Source organism: Alexandromys fortis, unplaced genomic scaffold (assembly GCF_014885135.2).
Source record: "Alexandromys fortis isolate MF-2015 unplaced genomic scaffold, M_Fortis_MF-2015_v1.1 scaffold_23, whole genome shotgun sequence".
Classification (NCBI taxonomy): Eukaryota; Metazoa; Chordata; class Mammalia; order Rodentia; family Cricetidae; genus Alexandromys; species Alexandromys fortis.
Genome location: NW_026067907.1, coordinates 2461638 through 2474860, shown reverse-complemented (window position 1 = coordinate 2474860; position 13223 = coordinate 2461638).

Sequence of the window (13223 nt, the reverse complement as noted above, 5' to 3'; positions counted from 1 at the left end):
CATAATCGGACAGGGAAAAGTTAAGTGCAAGAGAACACTGTTTCTTGTGTTGTGTATGATGTATTATGTATAATATGTAGACGGGGAGAAAAGTTTGCATCAGCTCCTCTTACATTTACCCTCACAGACAATTTACACTTGCGTGCACGTTCACTATCTTCCTCAGGGTAGCTCCCATGCCCCGTGCAATAAAGACAGAGTGGCACTACTCAGTATCCCATCACGGGAAGACTTCCACCTACTGTAACAGAATAGACTTGAAAAATAGAACATTGATGCTAAAAATCTACACTGAAGCCACCCAGAGAAACAGTATCAACTTCCAGCAGTGCATTTAGCTGCTCCCTTTTCAACCCCATTTTCTGCAATGAAGTCACAGGTTCAGAAGTATCATCAAAATTGCCTGAGTTGAGAAAGGAATGCCCTTCTATGCTCCCCGCCCCCATTAAAGGCAACAAAAGGCAGAGATTTCACAGAAACTGTCACTACCGAAGTTTTTTTTTTAAATCTACATCAGTAGTTTTAGTTGGAAAAAAATAAAAAAAATTCTAGTAAGTCTTCAGACTTTCTCTATTGTTCCTTGAAGAGGAAAAAAAAAAAACAGAAACAACAACAACAAAACCCCCAGCAATCTATGTCTGGTCTGCCTTCTAACTGTACTGAATTCTCCCCCATTCTCCATGCTGCTCTGTTCTCATTCAGTCGCTCTTTCTCCTCCTGTCATCAGGCTTGTGAATCACTTCAGCTTCCTGTCTCCTTGACAACAGGCAGCTCAGTTTAATTGTGTTTCCCATCATAATGGCTCAGTTCAAATACTTCTTTTTGTTACAGGTACTGTCTTCTCTAGAGGCTTGCCTGCTAAGATTTTCTTCCTGATTCACTGAGATAAGCAGTCCAACCATTTTTTTAAAAAGCACAGACATTGTTCTTTAGCTTCAGGTTTGCCAACCGCAGTTCCCACAGAAGGAAGGTAGTTCAGGCCTTTTGGCTTTCTGTAGTTGGTTTGAGGAGAAGCAAGCACAGTGAAAGACTCCTCTGCTGTAAATGCAGCATCTTTAACGTGAGAAGCCCTTCCAGCTTCCCTGGCTGAGAATCAAAGATCAGTACTGTGAGGCCCCAATACCTCCTCATTTAATGTGTCCCTGGACAATTCATCATCAGTTGCTCTTATTGACTAATCATTAAGGAACGTTTTCAAAGCTTAAACACTTCAAATTTTCTGAGGTTTTGATTTGTGTATTAACGGTCTTTATCTTTGGCCCTTGTTTTCAGGACAAATTCAGAAGTATTATTCCATATTGGCAGTAACATACGTAACGTCTGTCTATAATGTGGGTCTTGTGAGCTTGGAGACAGCCTGATAATTCACCAGAATAAAGAACGTGGTGTTACTTACTTCCTCTCAAACATTTCCACTGCAATTAATTAAGTTCTGAAAGTACCCACGTGACTAGGAGAGGGTCTTCCTGTCAGTAAACTTGCTCGTTATGCCTCCTAGGAGTGGACTGAAAGGCATGGCAGAGCAAAAAGCATGCTATGGACTCTAAAGACAGGAGGAACAAGAGGTCAGCATGGCAACACTTCAGCAGGCACTCACATCATGGGAAATGAAGTAGAAAATGCCACCAAAAGTTAAGAGCACCAAAGGCATGTCTCTCCAGCTTCCTAGGATGCTTCTCCACAAATGCAGTCATCCACAGCTTTTCCAAAGCCCCACTCACTATGGAGAGGGAGGACTGCACCCTGGGAATTGTTCCTAGCAGAGCCAGGATTCGAAAGACAGCCTGAAGAAAGCCCAGCGGGAGAGCGCTGACAGTTCTCTAACTAGGGAAATGGCAGGTGCCGCCTTAGAAGGATGACTCATTTGCAGGTTGATGCCTGACACTCTGATCCATCCCTTGGGGATGGAGCCAGCCCTTGGTAGCCTGGTTTCAGAGAAAAGCTGAGCTGAAAGCAAGTCTTAACACTGAGGGTAGGAGGCAGGAAGCTGGGTTTTCCTAGACAATGCAGAGGACACACCTACACGATTCTTCATTTGCTTTTGCACCGCGGGTTAGCTGGAAGTTTTCTATGAGACTATCAGGTGACATAGTTCACTGACCATTAAATATTAAAAGAAGATGTTCTGATTTTTCGAATGACTAATATTTCAGCTTCATTTCTGGTTTTTCTATAATGCATTCCGCCTGTATTGCTTTCTTAAAATGTTTCTTTAGTTGCTGTAGATCCATATATATATAAATTGCTGAAGTTTGTCATTCATTTAGCTCTGCAAGATAAAATACAGTTGGTGGCCATAAAAATAGAGCGAGAGTTTATAGGTGAATTCATTATAATAATAACCATGTTTCTTAAACATTATAACTCACTAGTGTCATTATCTCCTCATTTTTCTTTAGGGCTGAATTTGAAATGAAGATGATTTCATTTTTTTCTTACATTTTGAGTTCATAAAAAATTCCTTCCTTTGAAATTAATTTGTACTGAGAACATTTTCTACCCTAAGTGTCTACGCACTGAGCCAAGCTTTGGGAAGATGTGGTGAATGCATTCTCAGCTTCCCCGTCTCTAAGATGTGCCTCCTGACTCAGGTAAATCACATGATTTAACAGATCCAAAAGCGGCATTGCCAGTTACAAAGTCATTGACCACATCCCAGAAATTCCACTTCACATCCATGACAACACAGAGATTCTCTACTTCACAGGGATATCCTAGGGTCTTCATGACATGTGTTGCCGATCTGTGAACACAAGAGCAGCTGCAGTTCTGTCAGATACTGGGAATTATCTTTCAGGATTGCTGCCTTCAGCCCCTTCTCCATTGTCTCCTTCGTTCTTTCTGGAGCAGCATTCTCTGCCCTCCCCACTTGACATTCCTCTTCCTAAAGTCTGGTGTTGAGGTCATCATCAGCTGAGTTAAGTGGGGGAAACAAAACGTTTTTTATAAAGACCCTAGAAAGCCAGGCTTAGTTTCATGTTGACAAAGGTTATAGCTTAAGTTAAGTTTGCAATTTACTGAGGGTGCAAAATGGTTTGTTTTTACATGAAAATTTGAGAAACACCATTAAGTGCTCAGTCCATCCCCTTCTTGCCCTTTCTCTTAAATAGTGGTGCTAAGTGTGGTGGTTTGAATAAGAATGGCCTCCTTAGGTTCATGTATTTAAGTGCTTTTAGGGGTGGCAACATTTGAAAAGATTAGGAGATATGGCTTTGTTGGAGGAAATGTCATGGTGTTGCGCTTTGAGGTTTCCAAAGACTAAGCCAGGCCCAGTGTTTGGCTCTTTTGGTAGCTTACGGATACAGATGTAGAACTCTCCACTCCTTCTCCAGCACCATGTCTGCCTTCACACCACCATGCTTCCTGCCATGACTACAACGGACTAAACCTCTGAAACTATAAGCAAACCCCAATTAACTGCTTTCACTTCTAAGAGTTGTCTGTAGTCATGGTGTCTCTTCAAAGCAATAAAACATTGACTAAGACAGTTAAGGAAACTGAAAATAGCCACAATTTTCATCCTTTTTGTACATACAAACTTTTTATGTGTGACTTGTATCTCCTCCCATCAGCAAGTAGACCATCTCTTTTTATCTCTTAAGTCAGACTCAGTTTGCTTTGGAGGTGGCAGTGTGCTCATTTCAAACCCAGGCCTTAGAAGGATGTGGGTTCCCTAAAACCGCCCAGAACACAGCAGCTACCTATAAGAGAACAGGTTCCAAGTCAACCAAGGTCCCTTTCATGGGTGACCTTTCCCTATTTCTTAAGTTCTCAAAGTATCTAACGTTTAGAGGACTGACCATAGCAGGTTTTGAAAAGGTTGTGAAGTCCTGGGACTCTCATGCAGATGATCTGTTGTGAATGTAACCTTACTTTAGACAAGAGCCAAGACTATGTCACGCTGGGAAACTGCCGTGCTCAATCTGGACTATATCCACATTCCACCCAGGAGCCTTTGAACTCAGTGACCCAAGTGTCTCCCAGGACACCAAGTCCAGGGTTGTTGCTTTCTGGGTTCTCAGCTATAATGTAGCCAATCCATATATCTTTATTATCGTCAAAATTCACTTAAAGAAGTAAAATGACAATTTTGTTTAAAGATATTTTCATATATAAGTTGATGCAATGGGAAAGAGAACATTGGACTATCTGCTCTGGAGACATAGACCTGTCAAGGCATGAACAGAGTTCATGGTTATATCTGGGCTTCATAAACTTTTATACCTACATTTTCCAAATATTATTCAAGCTGACAAAAATCAATTATGGCACAAAAATTTTTCCCCAATGAAACATATGGCTATTTTTTCAAAATGCTATAGTTCTGGAGATTATATCTTCATTGCACATGTGACATGTTTAGGGGTTGTTTTTAAAATTAAATTTTCAATATATGTAACCTATTAAACGGAGTTAAGTTTAACACAATAGGTTACTCCAATATTTTCATTTAAGTGAATCTACCAGGCAACACAGTGATGTAGGATTTCCCTTTGTATGCTGTGATTACCACTGATGAATAAAGAAAACTGCCTTGGCCTGTTGATAGGGCAGAACTTAGGTAGGCAGGGAAAACTAAACGGAATGCTGGGAGAAAGAAGGGCAGTCAGAGAGAAGCCATGTAGCCCTGCTGGAGCTGGATAGAAATTTATCTGGTAAACCACTGCCATGTGTCAATACACAGATTAATGGAAATTGGTTAAATTAAGGTGTACATGATAGTAAGAAACTAGAGCTAATGAGCGAAGTAGTGTTTTACATAATATAGTTTCTGTGTGGTTATTCTGGTTCTGGGTGGCCGGGCCAAACAAGCGGCCTCCTCCTACAACACAGGCATCTGGATAAAGAAGAAATATTTTTATTTTACCAACAAACATATTACTGCTTTGTAATGCTGATATAAGTAAACACCAAATTCAAATGCTAACAATAACAATCATAGCGGGACCAATAAGAAAGGCAGTAGGCAACTTGGAAAGTGGTGATAATTAGAATTTCACATGAAATATTCCATATCAGTGAGAGGTGACTCTTTAGGTAGACTGGGAATTCTTGCCACAGATTGTCAGCTTTCAAGGAGGGAGAAATGTTCACCGCTTCCTGTGAGTAACAGAAAGGGAAAGGTTCAGGATTTGCTCAACACATTTGCCTGATTACATTTCTAGAAGATGACTGAATAGCAGGTCACGAATCCACCAGATGACATGCAAACTGAAAATGTAGACTAAAAACCAAAGCCAGATGCAGAGCCTTCTATAGACAGTAGGACAGCAAGTAAAAAGATGTTAACTTAAAACTGAATATCAGCTGTGATTCAAACTCCCTTTGTTCATGGATTAAGGTGAGGCACAAAAATGGAGGGCGCATTGTATTGTATCTGTAATTATGTATTTCAGTGATACTTCAGATTTTGTGGTGTATGTATAAAAATGTTTGCCAGTATCTGAGGGCACCCAATAAGGAGTTCCTAAGGTTGGTAGGTAGTGAAAAATAGCATAAAACTTGTAATTGGCAAATGCCAACACTGACAGGAATGACTCCATTTCTCACAGGATGGAATAAGAGCCAGAGAGCATGGAAGTTTCAACACCGTCAGAATAGCCTAGTGTGTTTAGGGAGCTCGCATCTCTTCCCTCCACGGAGGTCCTTTGGTTAGAGACAGTGTTAAGTCAGGCCGTCGCTGGCATCAGAATACTATTCTAACTTTTGTAAGCTGTTTGTGTGAGGTGTGCCCGCAGCACACAGTTCAACTGCTTGGTAATTAAGTGTGTGACTGGGCCCACTTATTCACACATACTCTGAAGATGGGTATTTGGCTTAGAGCTTTCTCTTATTATAATCTATCGCCTAGTAGCAAAATTGGGGAGAAGGTAGGGATGCCATAATTCCCTGGAGGGATATCTATATTCTATATATCAAAAAACCTACATCTCCCAAGTGAATTAATCAGTTACACTAGAGATGAGAACTAAAACAGTAAGATTATTCTTAGTTCTATTTCAATAACTAGTCACAATGATAATTTACTTAACATAAGAAACCTACAGTAGCTAAACCATCTGACACCAGCTGCTCTGTTGTGCACAGACAATATTACTATACAGCTTTTCATAAGCATTTACTCATTATTAAGTTAAAGCCTGGTTCTGGTTTTGGATAGGATGAAGTCATAACTGATGACAACCCCTGGTATAGAATATTATTTTAAGATGTGTTATGTTCATTTATGCTGTCGATCCCTTGTTTAACGATGCAAAGATGGGTTGCATTTTTTTGTGTTGCATTTGTTTAATTCTGTGAAGCTGTGTTACTTTGCCTTTTTAAAACACCTAATTGGTCTAATCAAGAGCAGAACAGCCAATAGCAAGGCAGGAGAAAGAGAACTAGGCAGGGTTGGCAGGCAGAGAGAATAAATAGAAGGTGAAGAACATAAGAAAGTAGGATCTAGGAGTGAGAGGAGAAGGACTCCAGGAGCTAACTACCTGGCTACACTGCCAGCCATGGAGTAAGAGTGAAAGTAAGATATACGGAAGTGAAAGGAAAGGGCCCAAGGGCAGGTAGATGGAATGATTTAAATTAAGGAAAGCAGGCTAGAAATAAGCCAAGCTAAGGCCCCACATTCATAAGTAATAATAAGCCCCTGGGTGATTTATTTGGGAGCTGGGAGGCAGGCGCCCAAAAGAGATCAAAAGATCAAAGAGTAGACAACACCCAACTACAAAGCCCATCTTCAAAGAGTTACTGTATTTTTAGTCTGTGCCATGCACCACAGAAGCAGGGTAAAACAAGCCACGCCCCTGAGCAGTGAGTTCAGAGACCAGACTGGAGCACCAACGTGTTTACTGGGAAGTTGAGTGAGTGGGTGAGACAAAAGGAAAGGGAAGGCAACTGACCTGAAGGGGATGAAGCAGCATGGCTTCCTCATAAGAGCTAAGAATGATAAGAAACTCAGAGTCACTATGAAATAATAAAGAAGAGAAAAGGTTGAAAGATAGAGAAGCAGAAAGAATGTGTTAGCTGCAGAGTATGTAAGGCTTTGCTCACCAAAGAAATGAATGTACATTAAATATACTCTCTCTTATAAAGGAACTGTGGCATCAATATACAATAGAATATTTAAAACTTAAAGATGGGAAATTCCATTTCTTTTGGCATAGATGGCTTAGGAAGGACATTCAACCAGACACAAAAGATAGAATACTACAGTTTACATGTTAAATGACAAGAATATTGAGTCCTAGGTATTAAAAGAACAGACAAAAGCTCCCCAAACCCTATCTGTATAAAGAGAGCTCTGGGCATCATGGTGAGACTGACGTTATAGGTGCAAGAATGTCTCTAACGTTTAAGGATAATTTATCACATATCCAGTAAAACAAGATTGGAAAACAAAATTATACCTCCAATTCTCAAAGGAAAATGGAATGGGATAAGAAGGTAAAACAGTAGATATATCATTAATCTTAGATCTACCACTAAGTATACAAGTAAAATTTATCCTGGCCTCTTAAATGAGTGTGATTAAGGACCCTCAGTGTGGGCTCGCTCTGGGCCCTGCAACAAGAGTTTCAGGACTGTCTGGGACACAAATTTCTCTGAATGCCATTACCATCTCTACTGCCCCATGATGGCCTTGAATCCATGTAAGGATAAAAGCCACATGAAGCACCGAACCATACATATGTGTCAGCCGTTGAAGCAAAGTGTGTGTGTTCCCATGTGGTACTGAAGTCCTGTGCCTTTCTACAGCCTGTGTTGGAGCTTAGTGAATGCTGATGGTGGTTCAGACTATGCTCTTTGTAAGGATTTAAGATGCTGACTTAAAGAGTCACGTCTACAGTCAAGGGTGACCACAGTAATGTTCAGAGTTCAAACCTTGCCACACAATTAGGAACTTTAAAAGCCCCAACACAAAGCTCAAAACAGTTCTCCAAAACATTTGCTTTTACCTTTGGTGCAGCATTTGCACATCTTGTGCAAACCACCCTCTGGGGTCTTCCTCCAGAGTCGCCTTCAGGGGGACATTTCTTCGCTTTAGGTACCATCGGAGATTTAAACTGTTTGCTTCACAAAAACACAATTTCCTCCAAGTTCTTGTTGTTTTCCTTGATGATGCTAAGTGAGTCAGGCTTTTGTGTCTGGTTAAAGTTACTCATCCTTCCACTTGGGAGATGAGCAGATTACTCTTTATTACTGGTCAAGGAATATGCGGTTAAAATGTGAAATTGACTTAGAAACAAAAACAAAACTTGGGGGTCTACTTAGGAAATTAATCTTCTGGTACCTTTTCTCTCAAGAAGCTCTCCTTGTATGGACTTAAGCAAGATAGCAGCTCATCTACTGTGATCCTGAAGCCAATTCCATCCTTCACCAGTTTTGATTGACAGTTGTGATATGTCCAGTTGGTGAACGAGCTGGTGACATCATAAAGATAAGAGCTAAAGAATCATTTAAATGTTAGTAAGATACTTTCAGTAGGCATGGAAAAATATGTAGGACTGAGATAACAAAATATTCAAAGAACATTGAGTTATCAAATAAAAGGTTAGTGTGTTGATGTGAGGCGTGGGGACTCATATCTGTAATCCTGGCATCTGAGAGGCTCAGGCAGAAGTCCATCTGGTAGTGGACACAACTGGTCTGTCCTAAGTTTTTTGGGCATTTTTTTTTTACGTGATAGCAATCTCTAGTACAGCTGTCAGGTGACAACATATGGTGGAAATTTTTTTTTAGAATTGTCACATCAACAAGTCCATAATGATATTCCAAGAATTAAATTAGTATGTTTTGAAGGAATAAAATAATAATATGTAGTTTGCAAGTTATTTACCAGCATAAACATATTACTTTATGACACTGGGCTTTTTTATCCTTTCTGAATAGGGAAATGTTTATTGCCTCATGAGATACATAATTTCAAATAGCATCTGAATGTACTTCCATCAAACTACTGACAAGTAAGAGCTGCCAAGGCAGATAAATATCGAGCTTCATGTTTGCAAATTACAAAGCCTACCATTCTAATCATCATGGTCCTTAAGCAGCACGACACAGGAGCATCTGCGAATGTTACCACAACATGGATTTGGCAACATCCAAAAGCAATTTTCCAGACATTAACAGAGAACTGAACTTATGGTATTCCAGCTTTTGCGAGAAAACACAGCCTTTGAGAAGTACAATATTTATTATCTAAGCTGTCGCGAATTCACGATACGCAGTTTAATTAACTATTCATTTTGCTTTTTACCTTATTCCATGGTTTACCAATTTGAGATGATCTTTTAGAGCAACGTTAAATAAAGGAGAAAGCAATGCCCTGTAAATGGTAAAGGCGTCCTTTTGTAGTTTTCATTGGTCAAATGAAAAGGGAAATTAGGCTCAAGCATTCGTATCCAGCCACCTTATAGACTAAGTTATACATTGTCACTATGCGCATAATACATGTGAAATGCATATATATCATTTCACTTTAAAAGAGATGAAAAGAGGATGTGAAATGAAGAGGTGGTCATGGGGGGATATCTGGGAGAAGCTGGAGGAGGGAGGCGGGAGAGATTAGTATGTTTGAAATACATTGTATGTGTGCAAGAAATCCTCAGAGAATAAAATACGTTAATAGAAAGCATACGTAAACAGTGGTTGATTTCCAAACACGAGATTCCGTCTCTCAGAGTCTCTTTGCTGACTTGAATGAGGTTCAGAATTTAAATAATTTTGAAATTAGCCATGATATGGAAGCAGAGGTCCCACCCCATGGAGGATCTCCCGCACATGCTGTCTGTAGGGATCAGCCGTCAGCCCAGAATTGGCAAACCAGCAGGTGGCACTGTGCCATCATCGTGGGAACAGCTCGCTCTTGAGTGCAGCCACTGCTAGTCTCTCAATCAGAAGACTTAATCATTTTCAGTAATTAGCAGAGTCACACTGTTTTTTTTCCTTATGATTATAAGGTAAACTTGATACTGTCTGATTTGCATAATTATGCCCTGCTTATTTCTCCTCTCAGCTGCCGGGTGGAGGAAAGCTGCAGAGAGTTTGCTAGCTTTAAAACTAGAGTGAATAGCAGGGGCAGAGGTAATAAAGCTAGCCTTCCTCGGATGAAATGAAATTGAATCACACCTTCCCAAAAGATTGCAGGGCCTGGTACCAAGGATATGAACACTAAAAACGAAAACCAAGCATGATTCCCCAAAGTAGAGCAAAAGCTTAATCCTATGCAGCAGATTAAAATCAGAACGGCTAGTAGTTACTAACAGGAGATGTAGACAGGTGCAGATTCAATGAGCCACAGGTACTGACTGTCCCTTGTTGCATTTGTTTTTTTTTTCTCCAGGAAAAACAGGGGGCAACGTGATCGGCTGAGCATGAGGACAGGAGGGTGTCGTGAGAAACTGAGAAGACAGAGAGGCCATGGAAGGTCCGCAAGGAGAACAGAGGACCAACTCAAAAAGGATGGTTTGATTTCCCACCAGTCTTGCGGCCAGGATGAAGGTTTTCCCGCTAATTTGAAATGAGAACAGTTTAACTACAAGTTTAACTCCTGCGGCCCCTGCGCTAATGAGTGTGGTACAGGCAGAAAGTTTAATTTAGCCATCATTGAGATCTTATCAAATAAGAACCAGAGAAAGGAAAAATGGAACAAAGGAGCCAAGTTGATTTACCAGGGAATGACTGTAGAAAATGGCTAGGATTTTAATTGTAATTCTTTATTACATTTTATAGATTCCTTATGGGAGAAGGCAAGTATGCAAGATACCACACATGTGGAAATCAAAGGAAAACTTACACCAGATGACTCTCATCTCTCTGTGTACCAAGTGAGTATCAGAGTTCAAACTCACAACATTGGGCTTGGTAGCCAGCACCCCTACGCACTTTGCCATCTCTTCAGCTCTGGATGTGTCTTTAAGGAAGAGAAAGAGGATGTGAAGAAGTGAGAACAAGGATGTCTAGAGAGGAGTGAGATGTTGCCAAAGTACTAGATGGAGTTAGATGTGCTAATTGGTTACATCAGTCAAGAGGTGCATGCATCTGTGTTCATCAACGGGTTGCAGTTCCAAAAACTGACAAGCGCTAGAAAATGGCCATAAAGTTCTGTTATGACTTGGAATTGATGAAGGAAATGATCAGTCAGTAAGGGCGAGGATCCAAAGAAACCACACGCCATTGGGTTGGAAAGGTTACTTCACTGTTTCTTGAAATCATCACTGGGAAAATTAATGCTTAAAGAATGATTGTGAATAAATAGACCCTCAGGACTGAAGGAGAATAAGACGAAGTTCAACCTGAGGAGACTGTAAGGACAGGGGGAGAGGGGTTGGAAACTGAAAGGGACGAGAGGACACTTCCTGAAATCGTGCTTAGGGATGGCAGTCACCACCTAAGAGCATGGCTAGGAAGGTGATGTCATTGAAGATGCAGGCTTCTGGCAGAGTAAAAAGAGACCGTGGTCATCAGGAGACGGTGTGCAAGATTCAGCTAATGTCAGACTAGAAGAACAGTGTGGACAATGTTAAATTTGTGGAGGGATGGGGGAAGTTGTAAAATACTGCCTAGGTTGCCGTGGGAAATGGTATAAATGATGAGGATGCCTTTCAGGCAACATACAAAGGAAAAATAATATTGTTAAACTCATGTAGATTCAAGGCAGGCAAGAGTGTGAGGAGGCTGAGGTTATGGAAAGAAGTGTCTTAGGTTGCCCTGGCTCTTATTAATGGAGGGAATAAGACCTACAGGCACCAGCATGATCACAGGAAACTGTGGACTCTGCTGGTAGGAACAGAAGACCCCTTCCTTGTGTTGGCTTCACTCTAGGCTCTTTTAGGGTGACGAGTCAAAACACCAGAATCCAGCCACCATCTTGAAGCCAGATGCTGCTGCTAACCTTTCCAGGAGGTCACTTTTGTCACTCTGTGTAGGAAGGGCACATTCTTCAATGCTGATGAGGGCTGGTTACTCCAACTTCATACTCCCTTATAATAGAAAGGAAATGGGTGGTAGTGACAGTGCTTTCTCTTCCCCTTCTTTTTAAAAAGAGCAGGTAGTAGTTGTTTCATAGATAGCAAGTTTTGTGGTTTTATTTTCAGAGTTTATTATCATTTATTTTGTTTTTCCTTCTTCATGGATTGCTTATGTGTCCTGAAAGTCTGTGTCTCCTTATACTTTAGGTATTAACCAGACAGTTAGATTAGCTGTACCTATGGGAGAAGAGCCTCACAAGTTGGGGGGTCTAACACAGGTTCAAAACTTGGGTGTTTCTCTAGGTTTCAGCCAACATTAAATCTTGTTCTCTGTCTCTATTTATCTCTATGTCTCTATGGCTATCTAGCTCTGTCTCTGCTTTCATCTCTGCATGTCTTTCTCTGAATATGTTGACATAGACATAGATATTGATAAATAATAATAATTGATTTTTTCTGTTTTTATTTTAGTTAACATATAAGTATTCATGTCTGAGGGAATGTGATTTTTGATACCTGTTTACAATGTGTAATGATAATAGCTAAGTAATTAGCATATCTATCACTTCAGACATTGGTCATGCCTTTCTGATGACAAAATTGTAACTCTTGTTTCCTGGGTATTTTGAGTGGTGCTGCTATGTATTATTGGTAACTATAGCAACTCTACTGAGCCATGAACTGCCTGAAGCACCTCTACTAGGAGAGGGCTTCGTGATCTCTCCTCCACTCTGCTGCAGTTTTGACTGGCTTGATCGTACGGGTAACCATAGCTTCTGTGAGTTGCTGTGTGCAACCACAATGTCATATCCAGAAGTGAGAATTTCACAGCCTTCTCCCCATCCATCATCTCTTTCATTCCTTCTGCATCTTCTTCCTCAGTGTTTCCTGAGCCTTGGGATGCAGGAGATGGACACAGACAACCTATCTGAAGCTAAACACTCACCGTTACTAATATTCAGCCCAGCTCGATGTAGCTATCCTCACTGTTCCCAACCTCCTTTTCAATGCACTTGCCAATTTATTCAGAGTAAACTTGTCAATTTATTCAGAGAAACCCCTTCAATATCCTTAGGGATGAGGATAATTAAGTCTAAGCAACATTAACCTCAAACTTATGTATGCATCTAAAAGCACCTTAGCCTCCATGTTTCATGCCTTTCTTACTCCATATAGTTTGAATTATATTATATTATATTATATTATATTATATTATATTATATATAGAATATCTAGCCATAGGGGGGAAAGAAGGTGCTT